The following is a 9,352-nucleotide window of genomic DNA, read 5'->3' on the forward strand; positions in this document are numbered from 1 at the left end:
TTTACGTAAAGTGTGTCTCTCATGGAGGATAGTACTCTTAGCAATGGGACAGGAGATTTAAGTAGTCCTGTTAGTCTCTCAGTGAGGGCCTGGGTGAATGTAAGTCCGGAGATGCAGTGGGAGTTCTCTCTGCAACGCCATCCTGACTCGTATTAACAGCTCCTCTAGCACTTGGCGTTGTCAATCCTTCGCTACCTGCTGTCTTCTCTCAAGTCCATGATGGAGGCGACGCTTCTATCCGTCACACTTGAAGGGCTGTGTTCCTGTTCCATGGCATATATACCGGTAAGATTGTTTCATGTTATCAATATGAATGTTATGTTGTTATGTGACAGATAGGTATGGGTCACAGTGAGACTCCGCTGTACGGATCTGGGAATCATGGGATAATTCCTTCCTTAGGGGGGATTTGTGAACAGGGTGGGGTTCCTTAATCATGTTTCTTATGTGATCTCCCTGCTTTATGTAGTGGGTATGTATTGGCTCTGGGGCTGAGACATGAGAATTGCTTGTAGATTTAGTGTGGCCTAGTTGCCGCATTTTTTTGGCCCACTTTTTTGGACTTTACAGTTCACCTTATAACCGGGCGTTGTTATGCTGCGTTTTTACGCATTCGCATTCCTGACCGTGTGGCGACGACGACTTTCTGCTTCGTTTGGATCTGGTCATAGGGGGTAGTGAGTGCCCTGGCCATTGTGGGTGTCAGGTGCCGTTCGTTTTTTTTTATACTGTATATAGTCCTATTTTTCTCTTTGGTTTTAGTTGGTTTTAACCATGGAGGATTCTGAAGCTGACACTGTCGATGTTACTGATTCCGATTCTTCCTCTTGTGAGGAAGGTACTTCGGCCCCACTGACGCAAGTTTATCAGTCCTGTCTCTTGTGCCTTCTTAGAGCGCCTGGTTCCTCAGGCTCGGGGAACCAGGGGCCTATTGAGCCATCAGCCTCTGGGGGCTCTGTCCCTCAAGCGGCGGATTCCCAACAGCACCCTTCCCCTACATTGGCGGGTAACCCTGCTAATTCTCCCTCCACACAGGGTGGTTTGTTTCCCCTGGAGATTGGGGTTCATTTCCACTTCAATATATTGATGGCGCTGGTTCGTCTGGAGGAACCGGAGGTTTCTGCGCGGTTGTGATCCTGCCCGATTATCCCGGGTGTCCAGACTTCGGGTGAGTCTATTCAGTTTCCTCCGGGTATGAATATTCCTCCATGTTGCACCTTTTGTTATTGGATCGCGTGGCTGCGTGTTCTACTCCGTCGTCTTTTCAACTTATTGGGGGACCCTCTCCTCTATCAGTCGGGGAATGTGTCCTCAAATGGTGCTTCGAGCTAGACTATAGGGGATGTTGATCGTCTCCTGTCGGTCGCTCGTGTCCTTTTCCAGAGTTTTTTTGGCGGATGCCTTCGAGCTGCCTTATTTTCTTTCATCCGGTTAGGATATTTTTTTATTTGATTATTCCTTCGGGAATTTCTGAGAGTTGTTCACAGACTGTTGGATCTGGAGTTTGTGTGCACTCTGTTGAGTTGTTAGTGACGTCTTTTGCGCCTGTTGGGTCCAGTGGGACCTTGAGTGTTTTGTTTTATTGTTTGTTTTCACAAACTACACTATACATCTACATCCGGACCTTCGGGTCCGCATACCGGGAGATATTGGGCGTGCCACTCTGTTCCCGGGAGCTTGGTCAGTGGCTACCGCCGGGTCGCTCTGGCTCTCCTTTCAGGGGGCAGGGCGGTTTTTGGGCCTTGGTCTTCTTGCTACCATTTGGGTGGTTTAGACTCCTAGGGTCTCTGGACCTCATTTCCTTCCGCTTTTAATGGATCCTCTTCGTGGATTAGCGGTGGAGCGTTTGATTGGTATGCGAGACATAGCGGGATCATGCCTGCATTCTCTGTGATCCTGCAGCGGTGTGGGGCCTGGTCGCCTTCTTCGTTGATGGAGGTCTCTTCTAGCTGGAGCCCTTTGTTATTGAGGTCGCCTTGTTTCGGTTTGGTCCTGGTTCTGTTTTTTTTCCAGGAGTTTATCCACCCTCTTAAGGTCGGATGCCGATGTGGGACCCTAGTTTCTGAATGTCGCGGAGTTTGGCTCTGTGTCGTGGGTTCTATCCCCTTGAGATCGGTTCTGCGTTTTTTCACGGTCCCTTTCTTAGGGTTTTGCTAGAGTTCCCTTTTTCTCTTGTTAAGTGTATCCAGTCCACGGATCATCCATTACTTATGGGATATTAACTCCTCCCCAACAGGAAGTGCAAGAGGATTCACCCAGCAGAGCTGCTATATAGCTCCTCCCCTAACTGCCATTACCAGTCATTCTCTTGCACCCAACGAATAGATAGGATGTGTGAGAGGACTGTGGTGATTATACTTAGTTTCATACCTTCAATCAAAAGTTTGTTATTTTATAATAGCACCGGAGTGTGTTATTCCTTCTCTGGTAGAATTTGAAGAAGAATCTACCTGAGTTTTTCTATGATTTTAGCCGGAGTAGTTAAGATCATATTGCTGTTTCTCGGCCATCTGAGGAGAGGTAAACTTCAGATCAGGGGACAGCGGCAGATTAATCTGCAAAGAGGTATGTAGCAGCTTATTATTTTCTGACAATGGAATTGATGAGAAAATTCTGCCATACCGATATAATGTAAACTCAGCCTTAAATGCAGTAGCAGCAACTGGTATCAGGCTGTCATGTATGTATATTTTACACTTCAGTATTCTGGGGAATGGCACTTCACTGGAATTATACTGTATGCATAAAAACTTTAGCCTAATTTGCAGGGACTAGCAACAGGCTTTTTAATAACACTCAATTTATTAATGTTAAACGTTTTTTGCTGGCATGTAAAATCGTTTAATTTTCTGAGGTACTGGGTGAAAAAATGTTTTGGGCACTATTTTTTTCCACTTGGCAGTCGTTTTATTTAATTTATGACAGTTTACTGATCTCTCTCACTGTTATGTGTGAGGGGCCTTTTTTGGCGCTTTTGCTACGCATCAAAAAATTCAGTCAGAAGTTTGTCTTCCCTGCATGATCCGGTTCATCTCTACAGAACTCAGGGGTCTTCAAAACTTGTTTTGAGGGAGGTAATCACTCACAGCAGAGCTGTGAGATTGTAGTTGACTGTGATAAAAAAAACGTTTATTTCTGTATTTTTTTTTCTGCTATCAGGGTTAGTTATCCTTTGCTAATGGGAGCAATCCTTTGCTAAAATTGTGTTTTTTACAAAGACTTGATGCTATAACTTTTCAGTTTATTAATTTTCAACTGTCATAACTTTTTCTGTGCTTCTTATAGGCACAGTACGTTTTCATATTATAGTAAATTACTTGAAAAGTATTTCCAAGTTGCTAGTTTATTTGCTAGTGTGTTAAACATGTCTGATTCAGAGGAAGATATCTGTGCTATATGTGCTAAAGCCAAAGTGGAGCCCAATAGAAATTTATGTACTAACTGTATTGATGCTACTTTAAATAAAAGTCAATCTGTACAAATTGAACATATTTCACCAAACAACGAGGGGAGAGTTATGCCGACTAACTCGCCTCACGTGTCAGTACCTGCATCTCCCGCTCGGGAGGTGCGTGATATTGTAGCGCCGAGTACATCTGGGCGGCCATTACAAATCACATTACAGGATATGGCTACTGTTATGACTGAAGTTTTGGCTAAATTACCAGAACTAAGAGGTAAGCGTGATCACTCTGGGGTGAGAACAGAGTGCGCTGATAATATTGGGGCCATGTCAGACACTGCGTCACAATTTGCAGAACATGAGGACGGAGAGCTTCATTCTGCGGGTGACGGTTCTGATCCAAACAAACTGGATTCAGATATTTCAAATTTTAAATTTAAGCTGGAAAACCTCCGTGTATTACTAGGGGAGGTGTTAGCGGCTCTGAATGATTGTAACACAGTTGCAATACCAGAGAAAATGTGTAGGTTGGATAAATATTTTGCGGTACCGGCGAGTACTGACGTTTTTCCTATACCTAAGAGACTTACTGAAATTGTTACTAAGGAGTGGGATAGACCCGGTGTGCCGTTCTCACCCCCTCCGATATTTAGAAAGATGTTTCCAATAGACGCCACCACACGGGACTTATGGCAAACGGTCCCTAAGGTGGAGGGAGCAGTTTCTACTTTAGCTAAGCGTACCACTATCCCGGTGGAGGATAGCTGTGCCTTTTCAGATCCAATGGATAAAAAGTTAGAGGGTTACCTTAAGAAAATGTTTGTTCAACAAGGTTTTATATTGCAACCTCTTGCATGCATTGCGCCTGTCACGGCTGCAGCAGCATTTTGGTTTGAGTCTCTGGAAGAGACACTTGAATCAGCTCCATTAGATGAGATTACACACAAGCTTAAAGCCCTTAAGTTAGCTAACTCATTTATTTCAGATGCCGTAGTACATTTAACTAAACTTACGGCTAAGAATTCCGGATTCGCCATTCAGGCACGCAGAGCACTGTGGCTAAAATCCTGGTCAGCTGACGTTACTTCTAAATCTAAATTGCTTAATATACCTTTCAAAGGGCAGACCTTATTCGGGCCCGGGTTGAAAGAAATTATCGCTGACATTACAGGAGGTAAAGGCCATGCCCTGCCTCAAGACAGAGCCAAACCTAAGGCTAGACAGTCTAATTTTCGTTCCTTTCGTAATTTCAAAGCAGGAGCAGCATCAACTTCCTCTGCACCAAAACAGGAAGGAGCTGTTGCTCGCTACAGACAAGGCTGGAGACCTAACCAGTCCTGGAACAAGGGCAAGCAGGCCAGGAAACCTGCTGCTGCCCCTAAGACAGCATGAATCGAGGGCCCCCGATCCGGGAACGGATCTAGTGGGGGGCAGACTTTCTCTCTTCGCCCAGGCTTGGGCAAGAGATGTCCAGGATCCCTTGGCGTTAGAGATCATATCTCAGGGATACCTTCTAGACTTCAAACTCTCTCCCCCAAGAGGGAGATTTCATCTGTCAAGGTTGTCAACAAACCAAATAAAGAAAGAGGCGTTTCTACGCTGCGTACAAGATCTTTTATTAATGGGAGTGATCCATCCGGTTCCGCGGTCGGAACAAGGACAAGGGTTTTACTCAAATCTGTTTGTGGTTCCCAAAAAAGAGGGAACTTTCAGGCCAATCTTGGATTTAAAGATCCTAAACAAATTCCTAAGAGTTCCATCGTTCAAAATGGAAACTATTCGGACAATTTTACCCATGATCCAAAAGGGTCAGTACATGACCACAGTGGATTTAAAGGATGCTTACCTTCACATACCGATTCACAAAGATCATTACCGGTATCTAAGGTTTGCCTTTCTAGACAGGCATTACCAGTTTGTAGCTCTTCCATTCGGATTGGCTACGGCTCCGAGAATCTTCACAAAGGTTCTGGGTGCTCTTCTGGCGGTACTAAGACCGCGAGGAATTGCGGTAGCTCCGTACCTAGACGACATTCTGATACAAGCTTCAAGCTTTCAAACTGCCAAGTCTCATACAGAGTTAGTACTGGCATTTCTAAGGTCGCATGGATGGAAGGTGAACGAAAAGAAGAGTTCTCTCTTTCCACTCACAAGAGTTCCCTTCTTGGGGACTCTTATAGATTCTGTAGAAATGAAGATTTACCTGACAGAAGACAGGTTAACAAAGCTTCAAAATGCATGCCGTGTCCTTCATTCCATTCAACACCCGTCAGTAGCTCAATGCATGGAGGTGATCGGCTTAATGGTAGCAGCAATGGACATAGTACCCTTTGCACGTCTACATCTCAGACCGCTGCAATTGTGCATGCTAAGTCAGTGGAATGGGGATTACTCAGACTTGTCCCCTACTCTGAATCTGGATCAAGAGACCAGAAATTCTCTTCTATGGTGGCTTTCTCGGCCACATCTGTCCAGGGGGATGCCATTCAGCAGGCCGGACTGGACAATTGTAACAACAGACGCCAGCCTACTAGGTTGGGGCGCTGTCTGGAATTCTCTGAAGGCTAAGGGACAATGGAATCAGGAGGAGAGTCTCCTACCAATAAACATTCTGGAATTGAGAGCAGTTCTCAATGCCCTTCTGGCTTGGCCCCAGTTAACAACTCGGGGGTTCATCAGGTTTCAGTCGGACAACATCACGACTGTAGCTTACATCAACCATCAGGGAGGGACAAGAAGCTCCCTAGCAATGATGGAAGTATCAAAGATAATTCGCTGGGCAGAGTCTCACTCTTGCCACCTGTCAGCAATCCACATCCCGGGAGTGGAGAACTGGGAGGCGGATTTCTTAAGTCGTCAGACTTTTCATCCGGGGGAGTGGGAACTTCATCCGGAGGTCTTTGCCCAAATACTTCGACGTTGGGGCAAACCAGAGATAGATCTCATGGCGTCTCGACAGAACGCCAAGCTTCCTCGTTACGGGTCCAGATCCAGGGATCCGGGAGCGGTTCTGATAGATGCTTTGACAGCACCTTGGACCTTCGGGATGGCTTATGTGTTTCCACCCTTCCCGATGCTTCCTTGATTGATTGCCAGAATCAAACAGGAGAGAGCATCAGTGATTCTAATAGCGCCTGCATGGCCACGCAGGACTTGGTATGCAGATCTAGTGGACATGTCATCCTGTCCACCTTGGTCGCTACCTCTGAAACAGGACCTTCTGATCCAGGGTCCCTTCAAACATCAAAATCTAATTTCTCTGAAGCTGACTGCTTGGAAATTGAACGCTTGATTTTATCAAAACGTGGTTTTTCTGAGTCAGTTATTGATACCTTAATACAGGCTAGGAAGCCTGTTACCAGAAAGATTTACCATAAGATATGGCGCAAATACTTATATTGGTGCGAATCCAAGAGTTACTCATGGAGTAAGGTTAGGATTCCGAGGATATTGTCTTTTCTACAAGAAGGTTTAGAAAAGGGTTTATCCGCTAGTTCCTTAAAGGGACAGATTTCAGCTCTGTCCATTCTTTTACACAAACGTCTGCCAGAAGTTCCGGACGTTCAAGCTTTTTGTCAGGCTTTAGCTAGGATCAAGCCTGTGTTTAAAACTGTTGCTCCACCATGGAGTTTGAACTTAGTTCTTAATGTTTTACAGGGGGTTCCGTTTGAACCCCTTCATTCCATTGATATCAAGTTGTTATCTTGGAAAGTTCTGTTTTTAATGGCGATTTCCTCGGCTCGAAGAGTCTCTGAGTTATCTGCCTTACATTGTGATTCTCCTTATCTGATTTTTCATTCAGACAAGGTAGTTCTGCGTACTAAACCTGGGTTCCTACCTAAGGTGGTCACTAACAGGAATATCAATCAAGAGATTGTGGTTCCATCTTTGTGTCCTAATCCTTCTTCGAAAAAGGAACGTCTGCTACACAATCTAGATGTAGTCCGTGCCGTGAAATTTTATCTACAGGCAACTAAGGATTTTCGACAAACGTCTTCCCTGTTTGTCGTTTATTCTGGTCAGAGGAGAGGTCAAAAAGCTTCGGCTACCTCTCTCTCCTTTTGGCTTCGTAGCATAATACGGTTAGCCTATGAGACTGCTGGACAGCAGCCTCCTGAAAGAATTACAGCACATTCTACTAGAGCTGTGGCTTCCACTTGGGCCTTTAAGAATGAGGCTTCTGTTGAACAGATTTGCAAGGCTGCAACTTGGTCTTCTCTTCATACTTTTTCCAAATTTTACAAATTTGACACTTTTGCTTCTTCGGAGGCTGTTTTTGGGAGAAAGGTTCTTCAGGCAGTGGTTCCTTCCGTATAAAGAGCCTGCCTGTCCCTCCAGTCATCCGTGTACTTTAGCTTTGGTATTGGTATCCCATAAGTAATGGATGATCCGTGGACTGGATACACTTAACAAGAGAAAACATAATTTATGCTTACCTGATAAATTTATTTCTCTTGTAGTGTATCCAGTCCACGGCCCGCCCTGTCACTTTAAGGCAGGTAATTTTTCCATTAAACTACAGTCACCACTGTACCCTATGGTTTTCCTTTCTCTGCATGTTTTCGGTCGAATGACTGGTAATGGCAGTTAGGGGAGGAGCTATATAGCAGCTCTGCTGGGTGAATCCTCTTGCACTTCCTGTTGGGGAGGAGTTAATATCCCATAAGTAATGGATGATCCGTGGACTGGATACACTACAAGAGAAATAAATTTATCAGGTAAGCATAAATTATGTTTTTTCGGGTTCCTTCCTCGGTTGAGGAGTGTATGACCGTAATTTTGGTCGGGGTCCTATTCTTCAGGTGTGTTCGTGGATCTGGGATTGGGCTGGGGTTCCGGGTGGTGTTGGTAAAGCTCTGTCTACGCTTGTCCCGGATTTTCCCTCTGGTATTGGGTAGCGTCTGGAAGGGGTTCTTATTTTTCTCTTTAGAGAGCCTGTTCCCCTTCTTATGGCTGCTCAGGGCCTTTGTTTTCTGTGAGGGAATGTATTCTGGACTTCCTTTAGGGTCCGCTGTTCTGGTGCTCTGACCTTGCATCAGCATTCCTGTGTAGTGCCTTGGTAAGGGTCACTTTGTCCTCTTTTCTTCCCCACCAGTATCTGTTGTGGGGCCCCGAGATTGCTACCTCAGGTAGTCTCTGCTCCTTTGGGGGCTGGCTCGCGTTTGACTCCTGTATCGAGTTTTGTGTCCGGGGGGCAAGGTCTCCCCTGTCCTCCATCTTCCCTTGGGGGACTTTTGTCCATGAGGGTGTGTTCCTATTTGTCCCTGGTTCAGGGATGGAGATGCCCTTGGGAATGAACTTCTGGGTTCGGTGTTCCTCTGGTTCTAGTGGGACTCTGCCGTGTTTCTGGTCGCACTCTTTCAAGGTGGCTGGTGGTGTTCCTCTCTCTCGTTCAAGGGGGGGGGGACTCTGTCTCTGGACTTTTCACTGTCGTTGACAGGTTGGTCTTTCCGTGTGGGCGGTCCTCGTTGCGGTAGTTGAGGACGTCCTTGTTTATCTCAGGATCCTAAGCTGTGGTTCAGGGCATCTTTTGACTTTTCAGCTGTCTCTGTTTCTTTTGGAGGCAGTGAGTCCCTGTTGAGATGCTCTCTGATCTCTCGGGGGGTTTGGATCTCTAAATTTTCCCTCCATAGAGGGGTGTTTTGTCTGGGTACTTGGTTTTTGCTGTTTCCTTTTCTCCCGAGCTACGGGGTTGTCATAGGGAGGCACCTCGTTCTCCTTTTCGGTTTAAGGCGAACTCCTTGGTTCCCTCCTGCTGGGGAGCTGGACAAGGTTTTTCCCCCCCCTTTATCTGTGACTGCACTATAGCGTGCTACCTAGTCATCTGTGCAGCTTCCTGTTTCTCGAGATATACTTTTTGTTCTCTTTCGGTCTCTGACTTGGTCGTGTTTGGCTGATGATGCCCTTTTTTCTGGCATCTAGTGAGGCTTTCTGGAGTCTACCAAGCTA

Source organism: Bombina bombina, chromosome 7 (genome assembly GCF_027579735.1).
Source record: "Bombina bombina isolate aBomBom1 chromosome 7, aBomBom1.pri, whole genome shotgun sequence".
In the NCBI taxonomy this organism is placed as follows: domain Eukaryota; kingdom Metazoa; phylum Chordata; class Amphibia; order Anura; family Bombinatoridae; genus Bombina; species Bombina bombina.